Source organism: Grammomys surdaster, unplaced genomic scaffold, assembly GCF_004785775.1.
Source record: "Grammomys surdaster isolate TR1022 unplaced genomic scaffold, NIH_TR_1.0 194, whole genome shotgun sequence".
In the NCBI taxonomy this organism is placed as follows: Eukaryota; Metazoa; Chordata; class Mammalia; order Rodentia; family Muridae; genus Grammomys; species Grammomys surdaster.
The window spans coordinates 5136969-5149817 of record NW_021604639.1 but is presented as its reverse complement, the minus strand read 5'-3'; positions in this window follow the sequence as shown (position 1 = coordinate 5149817).

Here is a 12849-nt window from a genome sequence, read left to right as displayed (position 1 = left end):
CCCTGGCCCTCCCTTCCCTACCCTCCCCTTCTCTCCTCTCTTTTCTTCTCTCTCTCCCTCCGCTGTCACCCTCAGCAGCCTAATAGGTACCCTTAATCTTTTAGGAATCTTGATTGAAGGCAACCTAGGATCCATGGCTTAGATGTGTAAATGAACTTTGTATGGGGTAGACAGTAAGAAGTAGAGTTTGAGAGTTGATTAAAAATAGAAAGGCATTCATTAAGGAGTAAAACCAAACCCAGGAGCAGGGATGTGGGTTTCTCATAAAGTACATACCCAAGTGTGGATATAAGTTCATCGAGGGAGAGGCACAATTAAGTGTCTTAACAGTCACCATGTATTCAAATTTGGTGGCTCCCAATTTTTATCTAAAGGTTGCTAAAAATCCTTTCCTTCCATCCATCCTTTCTTTCTTCTTTTCTTTACTTTTTTTAAATTAGTGCAGGTCTGCCTTGGGTGGGCTCATCATCTGATTATGTACAATCAAGGCCACCATGGCTCCCAAAAAAGTTCTACTGAGAAATAAAAAGTTAACAGTTAACAGCTGGAGGGTGGGGAGGGGAGGCCTTAAGCAGCTGTTAAGTGTGTTCTCACTTCTCAGCTAACAAGAGGCTCCTCCAGGGTCCTGTGTAAGTGGCTCCTTTACCTTTCTGTATCTCTGCAATTATCCTGGCCTTTCTGTCCTGCATCAGTCTCATAAGGGGCACAAAAGCTGATATCTGATGTGTTTGCAAGAGTTGTGCTTATGCATCCAGCACACTACAGGTCACCATCCACCCTAATTCTCTCTTCACCACTGGACTCCTTTAGGAGACTTGTATGGATGCCAATCCACTTCCTGGACAGACAGAAAGAACTCAACCACCTGCACCAGGGCTCCACGTTTCCTTTTAGATTTAGTGCAGAGTTTACTGCTAAGTGTGTCTATGAACAGGAGCCAGCACAGAAACTCATTTCATTATTTGTGCACTTTACAGTGAGAGCTTCACCTGTCACCTTTGTTTACAACCTGCTTCTATTGTGTTCACCTTACTATAGGAAGACAAACCAACGACCATATCTGAAATTGAAATATTTGCTCCCATTTTATCATACTGACTTGGCATTTTGACTTAATTGCCACAAATATAAATCATATGCCCCATAGAAACTCATATTGTCTCCTGATTTATTGATTGCATGACTGGCAGATAGATTAATTGAACAAATCTACTTTCTCAATAATTTTCATCAACTTACCTATGACTTACCACTGGTAAAATATTGATACATTATCCTATTAATAAATATTTGGAATTCCAACAGGCTTTTGCCTTGAGTTCTGCAAAGGCTAATTCTGAGATTTCACATTTATTAGAGATGATAACTATTTTGGAAATCCCTTTGCAGACTGAAGCTGATGTAGCTCAGTATATGTATCCAATAAAATAGTACAAATTTTTTAGACGTTATGGTATAAAACATGTTACTAGCATATCTCAGAATTCTATAAGACAAGCAATTGTAGAGAAATCTAACAAAATTTTAAAGGAAATGCCCATAAAACAAAAGGGGGATATAAATACTCCCATTAAGTGATGCTTTATTGATTTTACAATTTTTAAATGTCAATGAGACAGATAACACAGTTGCTGAAAATCATTGGACTTTATAAATGACTGATAACCTATATATGTGATACCAGCCTGTGTATGTGATAACTTCAGAATGGAATGTAGGAAATGTGTTACATTGGGGAAGAAGTTTTGTATTTATTTCAACATGTGGAGAAAAACTATGGATTCTATCCAAATTAATAAAAATCATATTTGACCAGGGGAGACTCTCTGAAGATCCAAACTGCAAACATGAAAGAAATCAAGAAGATCAACAAAATGGGTAGCATGTATATTGCTGATCCCTTTACATGGAAACAGTTCTAAGATTGACTTAAACATAAAAATGTCTCCAGCCAGGACTTCAACTAAGCATAGTCAATAATTCTGGTTGGCTACAGAATCCTCAGGATTTATAATGTTATCCTGTCATATGGTATAAATAAAAATGTATATTAAAGTTTGGTTATACAGTCCAAACTAATTTGTTAAAGAAAGACAGATCCCTTACCTGCTTGAACAAAGAGAAAAGAATCGTCTTTAGCTGAATTGTGTGCACTGTGTATTCCACACATGTGTTAATACAGAAATGTATGTTACTATGAAATCTTATACGTTCACCAAGAACAACCAAACATCAGTGAAGTTAAAGCAGCCCTGACAAGATTAACCTTGATGTTGAAAAGGATGCTGAGACGTGGAGACACATTTATTCCAGCATCTTGCTTGATCCTACCTCACACTGCCTCAATAAATTTCTTCAACAATCTGCATCTGGGACAATTTTTTAAATGGTTAGCTAGAACAACCAGCATCACATCCTGTTCCACCCAGAACTTTATTTAAGCCCTGCACGTTCAGAGAAAACAGAGACTGGACAACAAATGCTACAGTTAGATTTCTTAAGATTGACCAATATCACAATTTTCTTTGAGCCCCCCCCCCAAAAAAAAAACAATGCCCCTAGAAATCAGGAAGCAACTTTAAGAGAAGAATGTCTGGTTCCCAAAAAGCAGAGTGGTGGTTTTTAGCCGTTCAGTAGGTGAATTATTAATGGTCTTAGGGAGAAAACAAAGGAAGGGAAGTTAGATTCAGGAATCACATTTTCTTTTTCTTTCTTTTCTCTATCCTTCTTTCTCTCCTATCTAGTGTTAGTCAGGAAAAGGAGGAAGAAGGGAGGAAAAGAAAAAGGGGGTATAGGAATGATAAGATAAGGGATAGATTATTGAATCCACTTATAGACCAAAGTGTTGTAGTAAGTATTTTAAAAACGGCCTCCGGCTCAAGCCGACTATCTAAGCTGCAGTGGCTCTGTGTAGCCCAGCCACCATGTTTCTCGGCCTGAGGTTACGTGAGAGCTGCAGCTAGAACTGGCCTGCCAGAAACACCAGCCCTGCCACCCACTAGATGCCAGTGTGGGAGATGGCTCTGCCAATCTTCCACACTGTCTCCTCAAGGCAGGACATTGTCCAGACCATTCCGCCATCCATGTGGGCCCAGTAAGAGAATGAGACTCTAAATCTTATAGATTAATTAAAGGTTTTATATGTTTGATAATGATTAATAACAAGATGCCCATACAAAGAGAGTTGTATCCCAATTAGCTAACCTAATTATAAGTTTATAAGTTGTTCCCCACGACTGCTCTCCATACCTGTGTGGTTCTCCATCCTCCTACATCTCTGCTCTCTCTCACTCCTCCTCTTCCTTTTTTCTCTTCCTCTCCCAACTCTTCCTCTTCCTCTACTTACTCTCCTACCTTAGCTCCTCCTACATAGCCGTTCAGTGGGAAATCTATCTTAAAAACAAATAATCTCAATTTTAATTCACAGACACTGTATTCTCTACTCTAGAGTCAGCTACTTTCTTCTTTTCCTAACAAAAAGCAACTTGTGTTTCCCCACAGCTGGGGAGTTCAGCTGCAGTTTTTTTGCTCAGGGTTCCCATGCTTTGTGCTTCCCAGGATTTCAATTAATTCATTCTGGATTTCTGATGGGGTTGAAGAGTCTCATTCTCTTACTGGGCTTGCATGGATGGCGGAATGGTCTGGGCAATGCCCAGCCTTGCAGAGACAGCGTGAGAGATTGAGTCATCTCCCATGCTAATGTCTAGTGGTGACAGGGCTGGTGTTTCTAGTTGGCCATTTCTAGCTCCAGCACACATGTGGCCTCTGGCCAAAAAACATGGCGGCTGAGGTAGGCAGAGCAGCTGCAGCTTAGATAGTTGGCTTAACCAGAGACTGAGTTTAAATAATTATATCAACACCAAAGAACATTAATAAACCAAATAATTTACATTGGGTATGAAATTTGTATATTGATAGAAATTTAAGGTTTTCTTTTGATTTTTTTGTTACAACATATTATGTATATATTTTCAACTTATGTTTAAGGTATTGTACCTATGTAATTCTTAAAAATGAAATGTGAAGTTCTAGAACATTTGAAAGCTGCTTTACAAACTGTTTAGGATAAAATAGAAATACAAGTTAGAAGTCAATCAGTCAAGCTTACTGTTCACATTAAGTAATTACAGAAATATGTTTTCTAGGTTAAACAGATAGTTAGCAGGTAGAAACAAGCAATTCAGATATACTATAGATAGACAGATGGTCTTCAAGAACCTCAGATATCTACAAAATATGGTATTTAAAGATGCATTATTAATAAAAGGTCTTTATGACACTGGGACATGTCTGTTCCTGGCAGCACCCTTCTTTTACTTCAAAGAAGATGGTGAGCATAGAACAACTATCTTATGGAATTTGCTTCAAATGTGGTGAGCTAGCCACCAGACAAAAACTTCCCTTGCTTCAAGGGCTGACAGTATATTATTCAAACTATAGACAAGCAGGGAAGTTGACTGCTGAGCTTTGCCAAGACAGAGTAAGCACTCATTCATAGTTCTGGTTTCTCAGAACTTTCTTTCATATTCTGGGCCAGAAGGCCGAAGGTGCTGCTCATATGGCTCAGAGAAACCTTTGGTGACTGTCCAGGCACCCAGCTCCTCTGCCTTTTCTACACTTTTGGAAGCTGCTTGCTTTATACTTCCAAGTCAGGCATATTTATTTTTCTAAGGTCTCCGAATGGGGTTGAAGACTAGATAGAGTCTCACATTTAGGATTAAAATATGTTTTTATGTCTAAAAGGATATTTATAGGTAGATATATGCACATTATGGTAGAAAATGATTTAAGTACAGACGTCTAAACTCACTAGATATGATAGATAATGAAATACTTTCTCCAAGGTTTACAAATACAAATGGACTGGACATTGTAAACATAATTTTATTTGATATGTTTTCCTAAAATAATTGTTATCATTGTATATAGTTTACCAAATATAAGAGAAAGAACCTATCATTGGAGTAAAAGTGGAAAATGTTGGGAAATGGTTTTATGCACTGTGTATTCACACAACTTGTGTTTTCTATGCTCAGACATCTTGTTACATTTGGACAATGGCATGATCAAGTATCTCCAGTCTCAATGTTATGTAAAAATTGTTTTTCCATCACCTATGATTGGTTAATCAAAGAAGTTATCAGCCAATTAGCTGGGTGGGAGAAGAGAATAGGGGAGCACTGATTCTACTGAGGGCTCCAAAGAAACCAGAGAGTAGAGATAGGAAAGAATGAGAGAAGAGGAAGGTATAGAGAGACCATGAGGATGGACCAATAGGATTAGCCATGAAATCATGATGAGAGAGCAGCCCTTAGGACACACATAGACCAGGGTGAGCTAGGGCAAGACCAGATGGCAAGTAATGGGGTACTTGCTAGGTAGTAGTACCCTAGTCATGTTAGAATGGTTCAAAACCTGCCCAGTTTAGTAACAGTAGCTTGTAAATAAAAATACTAGGTCTCTGTATCTTTATTAAGGAGTTAAAGCAGTTTAGAGTTGGTATAGAAACACCTTATTGTTATTTGAGAGCAAAAAGTTATTCTTTACTATCTAGAAATAAATGAGTTTTGACAAATATACAATCAAGATATAGAAATTTTCCATCTCTAAAAACATTCTCTCATGTTTCTTTATGTTCATGTTCTAGCCGTCTGAGACATGGCACAGTTTTCTAGTCAGCTTTCTCAGAGAGCCATGCATGTGACATTATAGAATATATAACTTTTTCAGTAGTTGGCATGATTAATACATCAACAGTCTAATTTTGTCATTGTACAACATTTTATTGGGAACTCTTGTGAATTATCATCTTGACCATTCAGTTTTCAGATCTATAAGTTATATAAAACATTACTTTTTTTATTAAGTGTCCAGAGTCAGGTATTTTGTTATGACAACAGAGACAATGACTGAGAGAGTAGTAATCAATAGTTCTTGAGTTCTATGGGCAGAAATATATTGAGGTTGGATTACTGACCAATTACACTCATCTCTTTACTCACACTTGCTTCAATTAGATCATGATGTCACAAACCATCATGGGATGATGAAAATAACCAAGATACAGCATGTTGTTTTGTTTAGATTTTCTTATGATCTATTGTTTAGCATTTACTATCAAATTCCATTCTCTTCTCTTGCAGAGCATATGTTCTAGAAACCCACAGTGACTGCAGCAAAAGGAAATGGGAATGTTTTGCAGAGCATGCAAAAAAGTGTTTCACCTTTCCACAGTGCAGTAGATATACAATCAGGAGAGAAAAGAATGATGGATACACAGGCATGAGGCTCAGAGGAATCCCAGAATGAAGTAATACCCTGAAAAAGAAGTTGAAGAATACAAGCAACCATTTCCAATAAACCTTTCCAACGGGAAGAGTAAAAACCCAAAGAACTGGCTTAGACAACTAACAGAAAGATCCAGACTCATACGTGTAGAGAGATGGTGAGAAGAGCAACAAATGCTATAGCTGAATGAAGAAATGGGTCAAATATACATGATGTCAGAGCCTTAGTAAGAGTTTGTACTCAGGCTCAGGTAGTCAAGTACTTGCTATGCTAGCATGAAGACTTAAGTTTCGGACCTCAGAACTCGCCTTATAAATAGAACAGGCCTGATACATACATATGATGCCAGCAATCCTATTGCTAGGGAGATGAAGACAGGCATCCGTGGAGCTCTTCCACCAGAATAGCCTACTAGGTGATCTCAAGGCCACAGAGAGACTATAACACAAAATCTAAGTGACAAGAGAGTGATGAAAGAGAATAAATTGACCTGTGACCTCCACACAAATGAGCACATGTGTGTGCGTGGGTACACTCATTTTTACACAAACAAGAGAGCATGAACTCTATTATTAGAACTACTGGGGACCATGGATAAGTCAAAAACTTATATTTAAATTGTAATACATTTAAAAAGCAAATCCTAGCAATAATGAGAAAGTATTGGTTAGGGAAAGATATAGAAAGAGCTCTCATGAGAACAGTGTTGAAGGGTCAATAGAGTATTGTTCAAAGGCTTTGGAATATCTTTCTGCAAACATAAAGCTTCAGGGAGGATGGATACAAAGTGCCTGATACTGCAGTTCAGCAAAATGAGTGGCTTTAATAACGGACAGGAGACATCAATGTTACCATCTCAACTCAGTTATGCATAATAAAACAATTCATTAAGAACCTTCAACATCATCAAAGAACTTTAGGTTCACACCCTTCAAAAATATATTTTATAACTTAGTGCAACTGGGAGAGAAATAAACAAGTGCAAAACAATTTCCTTTTCAGTGGTAACTCCAAGAACTCTATGTGCTGTTCTCTTATGAATTTACCTAATGTACATGATTCCACTGGTATCTTAGTTCTGGTAGAATTTCATGGTATTCAAATACTAAAACTCGATGTGTTCCCTCCAGGGGAAGTATGAAATTGTACAAGATGACCTGCCCCGTGATGATCTCATCTATTATGAGTAAGGTCAATATCATTTAGCTATTCGGATTGTCAATAGTTACAAAAGCAAAGCTTCTTCAAGTATTCAGAATGGAACTTTGCATTTCTGTTTCTCTGTCTTTGTGAAACTTAGAATGAATAAATAAATCTTGACTATTAGTTATTAAACAAAAGAGACAATAGAACTTCCCTATGAGACCATATCTATCAGACTACATCAGAGAACTAAGAGCCATGTGACTTTTTACCAAATGCATGTTTTTGCATGTGTGTGCCAGAATATGCTTGTGTATAATCTCAAACTGGAATAAAAATTCTACTCTATATGTGTCTCTCCTCATGTGAGACAATGCATCACATTATAGCTCAGGCTAGCCTGGAACTCAAGGTGATTCCTGCCTTTGACTTCCAAATGCTTAGATTACAGATGTGAGCCAAGAAGCCCTGTGTATTTTTAAAAGAGAAAACATTTATAGAAGAAGAAAATGAACTAATTATCATTCTCCAGCTTATTGTGAATTAGGAATTAAAGATAAAAGACTCAGAACTCCAAGGGGAAAATATTTATTAGAATTGGATTGTTTTCTCCTTAATAATTGAGAAAACACAAATGTTTTGTTTTCCTTGTTAGTTAAAGCATGAGTTTAGAATTCTTTAAAAGTAGAGCTAACCACTTTGGGCTGACAGAAAAACAAAACAAAGAAAAGGGTAAAGTGTGCCCTTGAAATAAACATGACTAATGAATAAAGTTGGCTGCTTCCATTTTAAACACAAAGGAACATCCTCACAACCAACTGCACTGTGGTTTTAGTTTTACTTTTCTTTGGGGTAGAATTTGAGTCTTGGTCTTCTTTCTCCTATATCAGGCTCTACTTAAAAGAATAATTAAATCAATGTTTCTGAGTGGTGGTCATAACTGTAAGGGCTCTTTGCTGTGCTCTCTACCATATAAGAGATTTGGAGTAGATAAAATGTATGCAACTCTTTTCACAGCTAGCTTTAATCACAGCATGGATTGAGGATTAAGAATCTTTTCTAGCAATAGACACCAAAAAGCTTTCTCATGTCCCCATGTGAGTATAAGGCTACAATGAACACAAAACAAAATTCACCCAAGACAGTCTTAGTTTTGGAGGAATATTCTTGTGGTATCCTATATGCTTATCCAAAGCAGCAACAACACTGAGATACATCTGTAAGCAGGAACTGGGAGTGACTTTCAGTGGTCACAATTACAAATTCACTTTACTGAAAGTGGCCTGATTTACATTTTATTTTTCCCCTAACATCTGTGCTTGGTTTAATATTGCAGAAGTGGGAAGAGGAAGGAAACTCAAGAAAGCAGCATAGCTTTTACTGTTTATGATCCATCAACAGGCAGCCCAGACAGACTAGTCATCAGGCCTGGAAGTGTAATGGTTAACACTGCTGTCAACATGACAGGATCCAAACTCTCCTAGGAGAAAAGCCTCTGGGCATGTCTATGAGGCTTTATCTAGATTATGCTTGTTGAGGAAGAAGGCCCACTTTAATGGTTAGACTTGGTGGAAACGAAAGCACAAACTGACGTGCAGTCATCTCTCTCTGCTTCCTGACTGTGGACTCAAATGGCCAGCTACCTGAAGGCCCTGTTGCCAGGCGTTCCCTGCTATAATGGACTGTACCATTGAACTGTGTGCCATATAAACTCTCCTTCCCCTAAATTACCATTCTTAGGTATTTTGTCCAAGCATCATGACCTACTGTCCAGATCTAAAGTCAACCTGGAAAAGAGTTAACATGCTACCATGCATCTGGCATAGAGGGGGTCATCCAATCCTGTCTCCATTGGATCCCCAAACTGGAATTCGGTGCTGTGTTTGGGTTCACTGTTCCTATCAAATTAAGGATCAGGGATTTCTCTAATCAGGGGTCATCCTGTGATTTCAGAGAGTACCATTTTCTCCTTTCTATAACTTACTTCGTCCTTTCTCCTGCTAGAATGTCTTTCTTTTCTCCAGTTCACGTTGTCATATTTCTGACCATAGTTAGTCCTTGCCATGATAGCAAAGGCTCCTCTTCTGTCCTCCTCCCCCATTCTCCCCTCATGTGGCCATCCGTACATTTGCTCAGGAAATGTTTTTATTTGATTCAAGATTCCTCATGGTACCTCACTACCCTTAATTAAACTCACCTGTAATCTGTCACATCAAATTCCTCATTTCATGTGGAGAGATGCTGAGTTGAGATGGTTAGTAAGTTCATTTGACCATACCTTATATACATTTTTCAAACAAAATTGGTCTAAGGTGTTTCTCTTCTTCCTCCTCTTTTCTCCTGTGTCCATTCTCCTACACACTAGCATTAAAAATTAGTTTCTGCACACGAAAAAGTGCAACCTTTGTATCACTTAATATAATAATTTCAGATACATCCATTTTCTTTGCAAATTTTACAATTTGGTTGATATTTATAGCTTGGTAAATGTCTGTTGTATATATGCCACATCTGCACTAGGCATCCTTCAGCTGGTGAGCATTCCAATTCCTCACTTTTGTGCACAATTAGCCAAAACACAGATGTGAAGGTAATCTTTGTGGCGTTTAAAGGTTTGAAAGAGGTGAAACATGCCGACTAACATCATTGCCTGTATAGAAAGTTACTAGCAAGTTTATAGTTGTCAGCAATTGAAAGATGAGCACTCTGAATGATTCTTAGCTGTTCTACAATGTAAATAATGTGTTTTCCCCCTCGTATGCTTAGCTCAATTTATACTACAGTAACTTAGATAATGATATACATAGAAAACCCTTATTGCTGCTACAGGATCAGGATGTGTAAGCAAAAAGTTGAAAGTGACCCTGGGGTTGACAGTGCCATGTGGTTTGGATCTTAAATTTCCACCAGAGGTCTCTGTGTTCAAGGCTAAATCCCAGTTGTGGCTCTATAGGGAGGCACTATTAAGAAGAGATGGAGTTTATTTATTATTTATTTATTGTCAGTCATGTGTGGTTCCATCCTAGGTCTCCGGGATGTCCAACCACTGGTTTCTGGTCATCTAGGCAATGCCATTAATTGGCTCCCTCTCATGGTGTGAGACTCAAGTTGTATCAGTCACTCGTTGGCCATTCCCATTGCACTACTATTTCCCCAGCACATCCAGCACGTGGGGCAAATTGTAGGTCAAAGATTTTGTTGCAGGGTTGATGTTTCAGTCTCAACACTGGAAGCCTTGCCCGGTTACAGAAGAATCATAGAGCCTGCATGGGTCTGACCTATGTTCCCTGCATACATGTTATGGTTGTTAGCTTGGTATTCTTTGTGGGTCTAATAGTGGGAGTCTTTTGTCTGCACTTGGGACTCTTTTCCTCCTACTGAGATGCCTCACCCAGCCTTGATATGAGAGTTTGTGCTTAGTCTTATTGTAACTTGACATGCCTGAGAGGCCTGTCCTTTTTACAGGGAAAAAGTTGATCTGGGGAAAAGGAGTGAGGGACTGGTAGGCATGGAGGGAGAAGAAACTGTGGTCAGGATGCAATGTATGAGAAAAGAATAAAATAAAATAAAATAATAAAATAAAATAAAAAGAGGTGGGGTATAATAGACCACCACGCAGTCTGTGAGAGAGTTTCTTGGTTTGTTTAACAGAGGGAATAAGATCTGCCATAAATGCAGGAGTGCCATTCCTTGGACTAAGGTCTTGGACTGAATCAAAAGCAGAGAGCAAAGGGAGCACCAGCACTTACCTCTGCTTCTTGACTGGATGGACTGTGCCCTCAAACTGTGAGACAACTAAATCCTTCCTGCCTTACCCTTAAGTGGCTTTTGCCAGGTATGCTTTCACACTGATGAGGAAGCAGCTAGACAGTAGTGGATCCCTTCAGAGCACACAGTCCCTAGGCTTTACTGACATCAACACCTAGATTATTCTACTTGTACAGAGCCCACTGAATGCAGGTATGTATGATATAAGGGGAAGGAGTTAAAAGATAAAACTTGGCAATTTCAATAAAAGTGTTTGTTAAATGTATTTCAAATACATTTCCATGATGAGGTACAGAAAGGAGGATCTGAACTGCTCTCAAGACAGAAGCGTTTGTGAGGTTGTTTGAACGGAAGCCACAGAGGAGATTATCCAGCTTGCTGCTATTTATACCTAGGAACAATTGTGTTCGCAGTTCTGTCTCTTTGTACGATTGCTGAATTACATAAATGAGACAGCTGTGCTGCGCTGGTCCATCAGACAGTGGATACAGAGAAGGCAGACGGGGTTAGGAACAATTCAGGCAATTAAACAGAGGTCAAAGATGAGTGTTTAAAAGAAAAAGGAAGCAACATCCATTTTCCCAAAAATAGTGGGAACCTCTGATTAGTATCCATGCCTACTATATAATTTCTAGAAAATACCCTATAATCAAAGTCAACAGAGAATTCAGAACTTGGAGTAGTTGTAGACAGAAACACCCAAGACAATAAGAAAGAAATGGGAGGGGCTAGAGAGATAACTCAGCAGTTAAAAGTGCATACTGTTCTTCCAACAAACCTGAGTTTGATTCCCAGCATCCAAGTTGAGTGACTCAAAGCAACTTCTAACTCTGGCTACAAACCTCTTCTGGATTCAGTGAGCACTGTACTCACATGTGAACATACCCACACAGGCACACAGAGATACAGACACAGACACAGGCACAGACACAGGCACAGACATAGGCACAGGCACAGACTAACAGACAAACAAACACATATACAACACACACACACACACACACACACACACCATACACACACACACACACACTAAAAATAAAATAGCCTGGTGTGATGGTAGTCTTTAATTCTGAGACTTGGGAGGCAGAGGAGGCAGAGGCAGAAGAGGCAGATCTCTGTGAGTTCAAGACCACCCAGGGATACAGAGTAAGGCTCTATCTTAAAACTAACCAAATAAATAAATAAGTGAAAGAAACAAAGAGAATATGTGGAAATAAAACTTAATAAAGGATCTAGAAATGTATTGGATCATTGCTGCTGAGGTGGGGAATTCTGCTCTCTCATTTTTAGCACTCTGTCCTGATCCACACTGGGCACCCTGATTCCTTCATCATCATCACCCTCACTGTTCTTCATTCCTTTATGGAGTCCCAGGTTCCATGCATTCGTGAAAACAGCTATTCAGCAGTCGTTTAGCTCTAGGAAGAATATTTAGATGCTCATATTTGACAGATTTCAAGCCAAACCAACATATGAATGCAAAGACCAAGCCTATATCTAGTAGCTTTGGGAATAAAGGAGTCTTCCTGGAAGAAGGATCTAGGATAGATGAAGCATCTGCCAATAAACCAAGAAAAAGAGTAGTCGGAAAATCATCATAAAAGTGGGATCCCTGAGAGGCAAAGGTTCCTAAATTTATAGCTTATT